This window comes from Geotrypetes seraphini, chromosome 3 (assembly GCF_902459505.1).
Source record: "Geotrypetes seraphini chromosome 3, aGeoSer1.1, whole genome shotgun sequence".
NCBI classification, from domain to species: domain Eukaryota; kingdom Metazoa; phylum Chordata; class Amphibia; order Gymnophiona; family Dermophiidae; genus Geotrypetes; species Geotrypetes seraphini.
Window position 1 is genome coordinate 62857934 of NC_047086.1, and position 12701 is coordinate 62870634.

Below are 12701 nucleotides of genomic sequence, written 5' to 3' on the forward strand. Positions count from 1 at the left end.
TGGAATGTTGCGTTTAGTTTGATGTTGTCATGAGAACAGATGAATAATAAAGTATGATGTTTCATAGATGCTTTTTAATATTAAACTCTTTTATAGCTTTTTTTGTAATCAACCTGGTATTATTTTAACCTCTTCTGTCAATCATATTGACCCCCAGATGCCTTGTAACCATATTCAGTATGCATGTTCACATCACACATCTTCTGCATATTGAGGGAATGGAAGTGCTTAAGATTTCTATATTCTCCTCCACTAGGAAAAGATATGTAGTGTCGGCTGAATATGTGTGCAGTCAATTTCACTGGTGCCATTATGAATGCCAGCTAAGTTGTAAAGTTGACTGACAACCTGCACCTTTGATTCAACATTTTGATATAATATTCAAGCTGTTCCACCTATGACCTATAGTACCTGGTGTAAATAAATGATAAAGGTGGATATAGTAATCTGAAAACTCAGAAGCTAACAAATGTAATGAGTTCAATAAATTGACAGGGCCAGGTATGTTGGGGCCTTCCTGTCAGAAGATCTGGATCATCCTTTATATTCTCAGTCTGAAAACCCCTACCATCTCTTGTTCCGTAAGGCCCAGCAAAGTGGTCCATGTACAGCACATGCATAGAACCTGCAACCTGATTATCCCTATTCATGGAAGTCAATCATGCTTCTTTTTTATATATTCTTGGAACCAGCTGCTTCAACAGTACTTATCAATGGGAAGCACTGTGCTCTAGGAAAAGTCAATTGTTTGGTTGCATTTGAGTATGCTGAAAGTAATAGGAAGTATACCTTGTGAATGTTTCAAGCAACTGTATACTTGAAAACATGTTATCTAGTGATTAGTGCATTAGGCTGATAACCAGGGAAGCCTGGTTCGAATCCTACTGCTGCTACTTGTGATCTTGAGTAAGTCCCTTAATCCTTCATTGCCTCAGGTGCAAACTTATAAGCCCTCTGCGGACAAAGTGTGCCTGAATGTAACTCACCATGAATTAATACTTTTTTCAACAGGCTTTTGGAATTGATTCCTTTGCAAATGATCACATTCATTAATTTGAGAGGCTCACAGGCAACTGACCTACTATTTAATTTTATTTTATTGTGCAGATGGATTTGAATGTTCATCTTAGATATGAATGATGAAAATAGGCCTCTTCTTTACATTATGGCATTCTTTTCAGTTTTTATGTATGTAATTTTAATGTAATCCAATGAGAACGTTTGCAAGATTTAGTGAAATATCAAATTTTAATAAACATACTATTAAAATAGGTCTGAGTTAAATTAAAAAAAAAAATCAAGCATTAAACTAAACTAAACTAAACCTTAAGTTTATATACCACATCCTCTCCATAATTATATCCACACGTAAAGGCAAAATCCTTAAAAAAAGCTATTATCCTCATCACCAGAAGACAAATCAGCTATCAATTTTTCTAAGCTTCGTCCTTAAGTATGGAGGCATCATCAGGACAGGGAAGGGATTAAAAGTCAGCACAACAGCAGGAAAAAGGTTCAATTGTATTATCTCAGTCTCAGGGATACTGATAGGACAAGGTGACTACCACTCGCCAAAGGCATGCTCTTAAGTACCGAGATATCATCCCTTTCATGAAGATGTCAGTCAGTCAGAGGTGGAATCACCAGTCAGCAATCCAATAAAAGGTTCAATAGCCTATTTCTGCCTAAGAACCAGGAACAAATTCTGAAGAGGTTCAGCAAGGTTTTCAGCACAGATCTAACAGTAGGTTCTTCGGTATTGTTTATTTCAGTATGTCTCTTGACTTTAAAGCAGTGTTTCTCAAACCAGCCCTCAGGGCACACCCAGCCAGTTGGGTTTTCAGGATATCCAGAATGAATATGCATAAAATAGATTTTCATATGCTGTCTCCATTGTATGCAGATCTATCTCATGAATATTCATTCTGGATATTCTGAGAACCTGACTGACTGGGTGTTCCCGAGGACTGGATTGAGAAACACAGCTCTAAAGGATATAATCTTCTCAGGATCTTGAGTTATCTTTTGAGTTCCTTTTTGTTGCAACATTTATGGATGTAGTAGTTCTTGTGGAAGGCCAATCCTGCTGAAGTGAGTGCAATTAATCTCAATCAGGATGTGTGTATGTGACTAACTAGTTTGTTGCTAAACTCATTAAGAATTTCAGAGAAGAGCAAGGTTTTACCTGCTACCTTGCAATACCTCGCTAAAGATATTTTTTTGTTAGGTGACGCCCATCTCTGACTGAGTTTCAGAGTCTCTCACATTCATTCTTTGTTGCCAAATAAAGTACAGTAAATGCAGATGAACCCTACATAGGAAAAAAAAAAATGGATCAAAGCAAAACTAAATGACCTTCATAGTTTAACCAGGGCATAGAGCAGGGGTCAGCAATCTTTCTAAAGCAAAGAACCATTTTATCCTAAATGTTTGACCCAAACATTTACAAATAGCCACAAAGAGTAGAGAAGAGGGTTTAAGATACCATTTATAATGTGATATGGGTGCTCGTATATGCATTTAACACAAAACCCCCGAAAACTTGAAGTACTTGTAGAACATTAAAACAATTTAATGAGACTTTTGACAATGTACAGTATTTCCACACAGAGTTGTTTCATGTCCTTTTCTCCCTCTCTCTATGCACCATCTCTCTCTCCCCTCCATCCTATATCCATATCTCCTTCTCTTCCCATGCACCATCTCTCCTTCCCCTCCACCCTTATATCTATTTCTCCCTCTCATCACGCACATCCCTCCTGCAACATATTTTCTTCTCCTCAACTCCAGTCCCATGCTTGAATATTATGCTCTTTCTTGCTTCAGTGAGTCAATGGCAATTCCTACAGCTACCTACTACTAACCCAGAAACCTCTCCTCTGTTGTAGCCTCCTTGGGCAGAAACAGGAAGTTCTGACAGAGGGCATGATGTGGCAGAGGAGAGGCTTCTGGATTAGCGGCAGGTAGCTGTAGGAATCGATGCCACTAACCCGTTGAAGCAAGAGAAGAGCCACAGCCACGTGTTGAAAGATCCCCAGTTTGTCGACCCCTGGCATAGAGGGTTATAAGCTGACATAACAGCAGGTGCAGCTCTGGCCGCAATGTTTTGCAGACTGGATGTACCATACAGGTATTATTCATTTACTATGTCACACTCTGATGAAATCTGATAGGATCTGAGATACTGCTAAGAGTCAGGAGCCACCAAGTTCTAACTTAATTGAAAGCAAATATTGTGTCACTCATAACCTGTTTCTTCCATCCATGCTAGCATCAAAGGCTGCTGAGCAATCTTGCAACACTAATAATTGGATGGCTACTCTGTCACAATTTCTGTCAGGGATACAAGAGCTGTTTTCAGTCTGTAAGAGAGTCTAAATCTAGATTGACAAGGATTCTACCAGTTTCTCTCTTCTAGCCAACCATGTTGAATGCAGACTGACTCATGTACATTTTTCTAGAAAAAGATGTTAGATATTAATTTTTTTCTCTATCTTCTTGTGGTTAGGGGTGCTTTTTCTCGTAGGGTGCACACCATCTCCTCTATTAGTGCTATTCACAGTCTTAGAAAATGACACAGGGACAACATTTTCCAGTCCCATGGAATCTCTCTGTCTCCATGCTGCAAGCTCTGTCCTCATCTGCACAAACCTCAAACACTTTAAAATTTTAAGTGTTCTAGGCTCATGTGGCTGAGGCAGAGCTTAACAGGGACAGAACTTGGGACAAAAGGGAGATACTGAGATCCCATAGGGATGGAGAAACTTTTGATCCTGGGTCATTCTCTCAACATGTTTTTTTTTTTGTCCTAAACTAATATCTTCTTATCATGTATGTATTATTGTATGTTAATTTTTTTTTGTTTTGTTTTGTTTTGTTAAAGTATAACAAAAAAGTTAATTCATATATTACCACCCATGTTTTAATTATATGTTTAGTTTCATTGTACATCGCCTAGTAATTTAAAATAGGCGATTCATTAAGTATAAATAAACTTGAAACTTGAACTTGAACAGCTCTTTCTATGTGACCCTTGATTGACAACTGCCTTATGATTGATAAGTAAGAGTAAGAATATGCAAAGGTCATTTCTGTATTTTTTTCCCCAGAATTTATGGATGTTTTTGGTTTGTTTCACACATGTGTTAATTTTTTGAGATAGAATAATTCACATACAGTACAAATGAGACTATACTGAAAGTCCAGTATTCCCTGAAGCAGCTTGGCGATGTGTTGTCCATTGTCAGATTTGGAGAGGCTGTGATTTTACAGATTGGGGCACAATAGCTCCCAAATTATATAAAAAAAAGCATTAAAAATTGCATGCACAATTTTGATCATGTACCCAAATTGTACATACAATTGAATAACAAGATAATTATCACCAACAATTGGCTTCTTAAGAAACAATTATTATTGCTAATTAAAATAAATTACCTGTTATGTGTGTAAATTTAGGCACAGAATTGCACATAAATTTTATGTAGGGGGCCAGAAATGAGTGAGTCATGGGTAGATCTGGGGTGTTACTTTCAGATGCACATTTAATTACAGAATATTGTCATCTGTGCCTAAATTTAGTCAGACTTCCTGGGCATAAGTGCTGTTAGGAGTAATATTGGATTTACGTTTCTCCTTTCAGTTTCACATACATGCAATGGTAAAGAAGATTCATTTTAAATTGAGATTATTGAGTAATTTTAGATCTTATTTAAATATGTTCTCCAAACAGTTGTTTTGTCTAGTCTGGATTATTGCAATTTAGTAATGTTAGGGGTTTCCATGACCGCAATCTATAACTCAAAACTTGATTAATCGAGTTCTGTTCAGGATTGGGAAATTTGATCATGTATCTGACTTCTATGTTAAACTGTGTTGATTAAAAATAGAATTCAGGATATGGTACAAACTGTTGTTGTTAACGTATCTTTGTGTACATAGGATGGCACTGAAATACTTGATTGATCGCATTACCTTATATACACTTTCTCTAAGTTTATGCTCAGTTAATTCTGAGGATGTGAATGTCCCCACTTTAAAGCAAGTGACATTACATAAGACTGGAATGGTGTCATTCTCTTGTGCTGGTCCTGATACATGGAATAATATTCCACTTTACATTAGAAATCAAGATGATTTGAATATTTATAAGTAGCTCTTGAAACAACATCTTTTGTGTGAAAAGAAATGTGGGTGTTGAGTCTATGTATGGCCGTTTGGAGGAGGATGGGCAGGGGAGGGCTTCAATGGCTGGGAGGGTGTAGATGGGCTGGAGTAAGTCTTAACAGAGATTTTGGCAGTTGGAACCCAAGCACAGTACCGGGTAAAGCTTTGGATTCTCGCCCAGAAATAGCTAAGAAGAAAAAAAAAAAAATTAAATTGAATCAGGTTGGGCAGACTGGATGGACCATTCGGGTCTTTATCTGCCGTCATCTACTATGTTACTATGTTACTATGTTACTATGCTTATTTTTATTTTTTGGAGCTGAATGATGTGCTTTAGAATAAATTTTGTAACTGTCTTATTTATGGATGTTTGTAATGACTATTGTGTGTCCCTCAGGGATCACCCCTATCCCCTATTCTCTTTAACATCTATATGTCCTCCGTGAAACTCCTCCAATTATCCCCCCTTGAAACAATCTATACACATGCTGATGACATCCTTGTCCTCCTTGAGACAGACCAGAACCTCACCAACCTCCACGAGAACATTACAGCTTGCATAATGAGATTCCATTCCTGGTCCTTCTCGGTACAGATGAATTTGAATGAATCAAAAACAAAATTACTCTGGCTCGGCCCAAAATTAGAACACTTGCCCACCCTCTTCACACTACCCTCAGGCGCCGCACTGCAGCTTGAGTTCTCTAGCAAGGTCCTTGGCATCATTATCGATTCTTCTCTCTCCCTCAATGACCACCTCAACTCCTTGGCTAAATCATGCTTTTTCAGCCTCCACATGCTGAGGAAAGTAAGATCCTATTTTTGACAACAACATTTCGCCGTCCTTGTCCAATCCATCATCCTCTCCAAACTAGACTATTGCAATGCCATCTACTTAAGCCTATCAAAAAAAAAAAAAAGTCTTCAAAGACTCCAGCTAATCCAGAATACTGCAGCCAAGTTGATCTATGCAAAACGCAAGTCTGACCATGTCTCCCCACTCCTAGCCAAACTTCACTGGCTCCCAGTGATTTCCAGAATCCATTTCAAATGTTCCTGCCTGGCTTTTAAGATCATTCATGGCATCCTTCCTCCCTTAATCCCACTGTCTTTTAACTCCTCGAGTCCTGACTCTACCAGATCCGCCCAAAGGTATAAACTATCCTTCCCCTCTCTACAAGGTATTTGCTATGCAGGCAAACTGGGAAAATCCCTTCTCTTCAGAATCATAGGTCTTTGGAATGACCTTACTACCCCGCTGCAGAACATGGGCTCCCTCCAATTATTCTGCAAGCAACTGAAAACCTGGCTTTTCACTAAAATGTAATTCTATCCCCCCTTACTCTTCTCTTCTATATATAAGTTCATGTAAACCTTTTTTTTCTTCTCTTCCTATATCTTAAGTTCTTGTAAACCGTGCCGAGCTCCACATCTGTGGAGATGATGCGGTATATAAACTTAAGGTTTAGTTTAGTTTAGTGTACTTATGTAAACTAAACTAAACTAAACTAAATCTTGGGTTTATATACCGCATCATCTCCACAAAGTGGAGCTCGACACGGTTTACAGGGTTTGGGATAGAATGGAACTCCAATGGAATTATATAAGTAACCCATCTTGTTAAAAGTGGGCTATAAATTAATCCTCTATAATACAATCCTAAGCGCGCATGCGCACTTAGGATGGTGTATTTCCTGACAGCATGATGTGTCCCTCCGTGCCAAATTCCATTTTGGAACATGGAGGCAGGGAACATGCTGGCGACTACCCCCCCTCACTCACCACCAGACAAACCGCTGCCGCTGCTGCTGCTCCTCTAGATGATTCCATAGGCATCATAATGGGGGGGGGGGAGGGCACAGGAGCCATGGCCTCCCCCAAAATTGCCCCTCCGGTATGTGACCCAGTGGGAGGGAAACCCCCCAACTTCTTCCGAGCCTGGGAACTTGCTTCCAGTCAATGTGCCTCACTAACACACCCCTGCCGGCATCTACTTCTCCCCCCTCCTCCCTGTCGTCTGTTCACCTGCCCGCTGCATTTATCTTCTTAGAAAAGCACTGCACCGTGCTGCCACTGGCCTCACCGTCTTCTCTCCATTGTGGCCCGCCCTCTCCGACAACTTCCTGTTTCCTCTAGGGCTGGCCACAGTGGACAGAAGACGCCGAGGCCAGCAACAGTGCGGCACAGCAATTTTCTATGAAGTTAAACACGGCAGGTGGATGAGCAGGTGGGAGGGAGGAGGGAGGGAGGAGTAAATGCCAGCAGGGGTGCGTTACAGAGTGTCTACCAGCAAGCACGCTGGCAGATAGCTAGGTGTAGAAGGGAGGAGCATATGGGACTGGGGGAAGGGAGAGATATAGCAGAGGAAGTAAGAGAGGGAGAGATGGACATGAGGGAAGCAGGGGGAAGGGAGAAATGGATGTGGAGAAGGCAAGATGGGGAGAAGGAAAGAGATTCAGGAAGGGGACAGAAGGGGAGGGAAAGATATGGACAGAGGAAGTAAGAGAGGGAGAGATGAACATGAGGTTCATGCCAGTGGGCCAGAAGGGGTGCTAATGGACAGGGGAAGGTAACAGGAAGGGAGAAGGCCTACTGCTGGACAGGGGGGAACAGTGAAGAGGTGCTGCTGGACAGGGGGAAGTAAAATGAAGGGAGAAGAGCTGCTGCTGGTCAGGGGGAGCAGTGAAAGGGTGCTGCTAGACAGGGGAGATGTAAAACGAAGGAATAAGAATCTATCGAGAGTCCCTTAAAATCTGTGTTCATTCATAGTGTGATGAGTAATGGTTCGAGAGCAAGGTTAAATAAGTATGGAGAAAGGGGGCAACCCTGCCGAGTACCTCTTTGTAAATGAAAAGGAGGAAATAAGGAATTGTTTACTATAATTCTTGCAGATGGGTTAGTATAGAGGATTTGTATCATTTTGATTAGACTAAGTGGGACACCAAACCATTTAATGAATATGAAAAGATATTTCTCTTCTACTCTTTCGAAAGCTTTCTCCGCATCGAGCGAAATAGCTATAGCAGGAGCCGAAAGAGATTGTGCGATATGAGAGGCATGAAAAAAGAAACGTGTGTTATTAGAAATTAGTTTGCCTGGCATAAATCCAGTTTGATTGGGGTGGATCACTTTGTTGATAATAAATTTAAGCCGGTTAGAGAGGACTTTTGCAAAAATTTTGTAGTCAACATTGAGAAGAGAAATAGGTCTAAAATTTTGTATGAGAAGAGGATCTCTGTAAGGTTTAGGTATGACAGTTATGACAGCATCTGTGAAGCTGGTAGAAGAAACCGACTCTGGGGAAAGATGTTGCTAGAAATTAAGGAGCCATTTCAATAAATCAGATTTAAAAAGTCTATAGAACTCTATTTGTATTCCATCTGGGCCAGGCAATTTTCCAGTAGGCATTTGTTTAATAGCTGTGAGTATCTGTTCTTCATAGATCTCTTTGTCTAAGAAGTCAATATCAGAAGAGTTCCATTTGGGTCCCAACAATTTGTGAAGAAAGTTTGAGCCACTGAGCTGGAAACCAAGATGGCTGCATAAAGCTCTCTCTCTTCCTTACAGCTCCAGAAAATTGGTCTGAATGCCTATTTTTGTTCAGTTTCTTTCTGGAAAAACTACTACATCTGCAATTGGAGATGTCAGGGAGTAAGTCCACCAAGGCGGATCTCTCAAATGCTCCTTCATCAGGTTCTAAACACCAGAAGCATGATCCTCTTTCTCCTGAAAAATCCTCAGCCAGCAAGCACATGGAATCAGCCTCAGATATAATGCTAGAGGAGCTCCGATCCCTTAAAGATCTCATCACTAAGCACTATGAAGTGACCTGCAATCTCAAACAGGATTTAACCTCACTAACTGCTTCTCTTCAAGCCTGCCAAACTAGAATTGAAGTATTGGAAACTAGAACTGACACTTTCAGCAGCTCAATCTGAGGACCAAATAGCTAAAATTAAAGCAGCTGGAGCAAGAAATTGAGGACCTTTCTAACAGAAGCAGGAGGAACAATGTAAGAATTATTGGTCTACCAGAAAGCTCAGAAGGTTCATATCTCACTAAATTTCTTGTCAAACAACTTCCTGCACTTCTCAGTATTTCTACAGATCTTCCACTGCACAAGACCCATAGTAGCTAAACTCTGTTTTCCTCAAGCAGTTCAAATTCTTACAGCTGCAAAGAGCACTGCCAACCTTTAATTTGCAGGAAAAAGAAAACTCATTGTCCCAGACCTGGCTAAAATAGCCAGGAAAAGGAAATCTTTCCTGGAAATGAGGGCTCGCCTGAAATCTCTGGGGGCATGTTATGGTCTTCAGAATGACTGTTACTCTGCACAACTCAACTCATACTTTTGACTCTCTGGATCAATTACAGAAGTACCTCGATCAAATTCAATCGCAAGGAATGTCTTCTTCTTAAACTTTTGTGCTATCCTGCCTTTTATTAATTCAATTGGAATACCATTCATACCAGGTGACTTGTTTTCTGATAAAGCTTTAATTCCTGCTATGACTTCTTTTAAAATATCTGGTGGTTCTTCAGCATCAGTTTCCAGTTTAATTTTCCAATGTTGTCCTTATTGCCTTTTTTTATAGATTTTATGTATATTATTTCCAACTCTTTTTCTAATGCTTTCTGGATCATTCATTATATCATTCCATTGGCATCTTTAAGTATCCTCAATTGAGGCTAGAATTTCTGCCGCAGTCTTTTAACCTACTGATATCCTAATCTGGTTTTTTCCGTTTACATGTTCCAATTCAATTTTCTGAAAAATATCCTTTATTTATTTAACATAGTAGCATAGTAACTGAGTGGTCATACATGGGACACAGTTATAGACCATGCAAGTCTGCCCAGTACTGGCCTTAGATCTTCAATATATAAAATTATTTTCTGATTAGAGGTCCTCTGCCTTTTCCTAGTTCCACCCTTGTTGTGTGAGTAATGGACTATTACTAAAAATATGTTTTGTTCATATAACGGAGGAGAGTGTTAAAATGATCGGCCCAGGGTGTCAAATATACTAGGTATGCCAATAATAGTATTATTGAATTTGGGAAAAATGTATAAATAATGTTCAGACAAGAAGAATAGATTGACAGCCTTTTGTATTATGATTTTTCTGAAGTGTTATTGGAATTTGTAACCTGTGGAAATGTGCATGTCTTCATGTCTTCATATATTTTACACAGTACAGAGGAAATGCACTTCTGTTTTCTATTTTTCCAGTGTTCTACTGCATAGAAGGTTTGTCTTTCCTGAGGTTCAGGTTTTGTCTAGATATTTGTATTTTTTAAATTTTTTATTCTTCCAGTCCCACCATTCTGACCAGTCAGCACTAAAAGTGGTAGAAACAAGTGTGTCTTTCATCAGGTTCAGTGTCCTCAGTATCAGTTGCCAGCTGGACAGGTTTCCAGCCAAATTTTACTGTTTTGCATACTGGAGGCAGAAATTTTTTGGCATTGGTGGATTGCAGACTTTTTGAGGCAACTTTCTTGCAGGGTATGCAGTTTTTTGGGCAATATTCACTATTCCGAGTGCTTTTTCTCTCGGTATATTTCCCAATAGCTTCTTTTCTTGTGTGCCAAGCCTTTATTTGAACCCTCATATTCCAAGCCTCATTCTGGAGATCCAATAGCTTCTCTCATTGTAATCCATGTCTCATTCTGGGGCTCCAATAGCTCATTTATTTAGGTATTTATATACCACCTATCAAGGTTATATAAGCGGTTTACAATCAGGTACTCAAGCATTTTCCCTATCTGTCCCAGTGGGCTCACAATCTATCTAATGTACTTTTAGATAGCCTTGTGTACCCATTTTTGTACACAGCATGCAAAATTGTGCATAAAGTTTGCAGGGTACTGCTAGGAATGTACGTACCTTAATTGTTAAATTAGATGTTAATTGGTGTTAATTTGTAATTGGCTTACATTGGGGTTAATTGGCACCTAATTGGCACAAAATTGTAGTTACTAACTTAAATATACTTAGTTGATATTCTATAGCCTTAGAGTGCCATTTCTTTAAAGTGGATCTGCTATGTGGATGTGGGAGGAGCATGGGTGAGTCAAGGGTATGTCTAGCACTTACATGCTAAGGACCTGATTCTATAAATAGTGCCTAGTCGTGCCTACATTGTAGATGCCATTCGGTGTGGTTGTCAATCAACTGGTAGGCACCATTTATAGAATCAGACCTAGCGGCACCTAAGAGGACTTAGGCTTGCTAGGTATCCTAAAGGTAGGCATCTACTACTACAACTACTACTATTTATTATTTTTGAAGTGCTACCAGATGCAGGCAGCACTATACATTAAACATGCAAGAGACAGAGCTTGCTCTAAAGAGCTTACAATCTAATTATGACAGACATAGAGAACAAAGGTAAATTTATACACAATACATAGGTGGAAATTACAAGGGACTTAAAAGGTAGTGGGACAACAGATAGGGGTGCTTTACAAGTTGACAGGGTAGAACTTAAATGCATCTTCAAAAAAAGTGGGCTTTCAGCCTGGACTTGAAGACTAAAAGAGATGGGGCTCGATGCACTGAGTTGGGCAGGTTGTTCCAGGCATACAGCACAGCAAGGTAGAAAGGGCAGAGTTGGGAGCTGAGAGTAGAGGATAAGGGTACCGACAAGAGAGATTCACCTGACGAATGAAGTTGCTGGGTCAGAGTATAGGGAGAGACATGACAGGAGCGATTCTGATGAGCTGCAGAATGAATACACTTGTAGGTCAGCAAGAGGAGTTTGAACTGTATGTGGAAATGAACAGGATGCAAGCGAAATGACTTGAGGAGAGGGATAATGTGAGCATAATGACACTGGTGGGATACGAGGTGAAACAGAGGTAGGTAAACCCCTAGTTATCCACAAACACACACACACACAAACCTACTAAAATGTCCTCCCCAGTGGGAAATGAAAGAGGAGAAGAAAAACAAAACAACCAACAACTATAAAATAAACCTGATTTATCTACATAAAACACTAAATCAATTTCTAATATTTCAAACTCCTGCGTATAAGACAAAAATTTATTCTACATGCTGTATTTCTCTTATCTCTGCATATTGTAACTCGCTGACTGTCCAGCTCTCTTCAATGTAAACCGCCTAGAAGTCTCACGACTATGGCGGTATAGAAGAATAAAGTTATTATTATTATTATTATTATTATTAAAAAAGCAATATGTTGTAAGTAAACATTCCTAATGATATAGGTAAACACAAAATCTACTCTAAACAGAATGGAGGAAGCAAGTAAGAGGTTAAGTGGTCTGTAATGAGATACTAATTAATATTAATTATATGCTATGATTCTCTGTACTGCTTTCAAGGTGATCACCCACAAGGTCAGTTGAGAGCTAAGAGATCAAAGGAACAGTGCAGCTCTAGAAGCCGGGCAAGGGATCAGTTCATTTTAAAGTGTAATTCATGGCATACTTGACTCATAGGCATACATGGTGCAGGGTGGCAAAGAGTGAAAAGTGGGACCACAAAATATAGCTTGCAACCCCAGATTC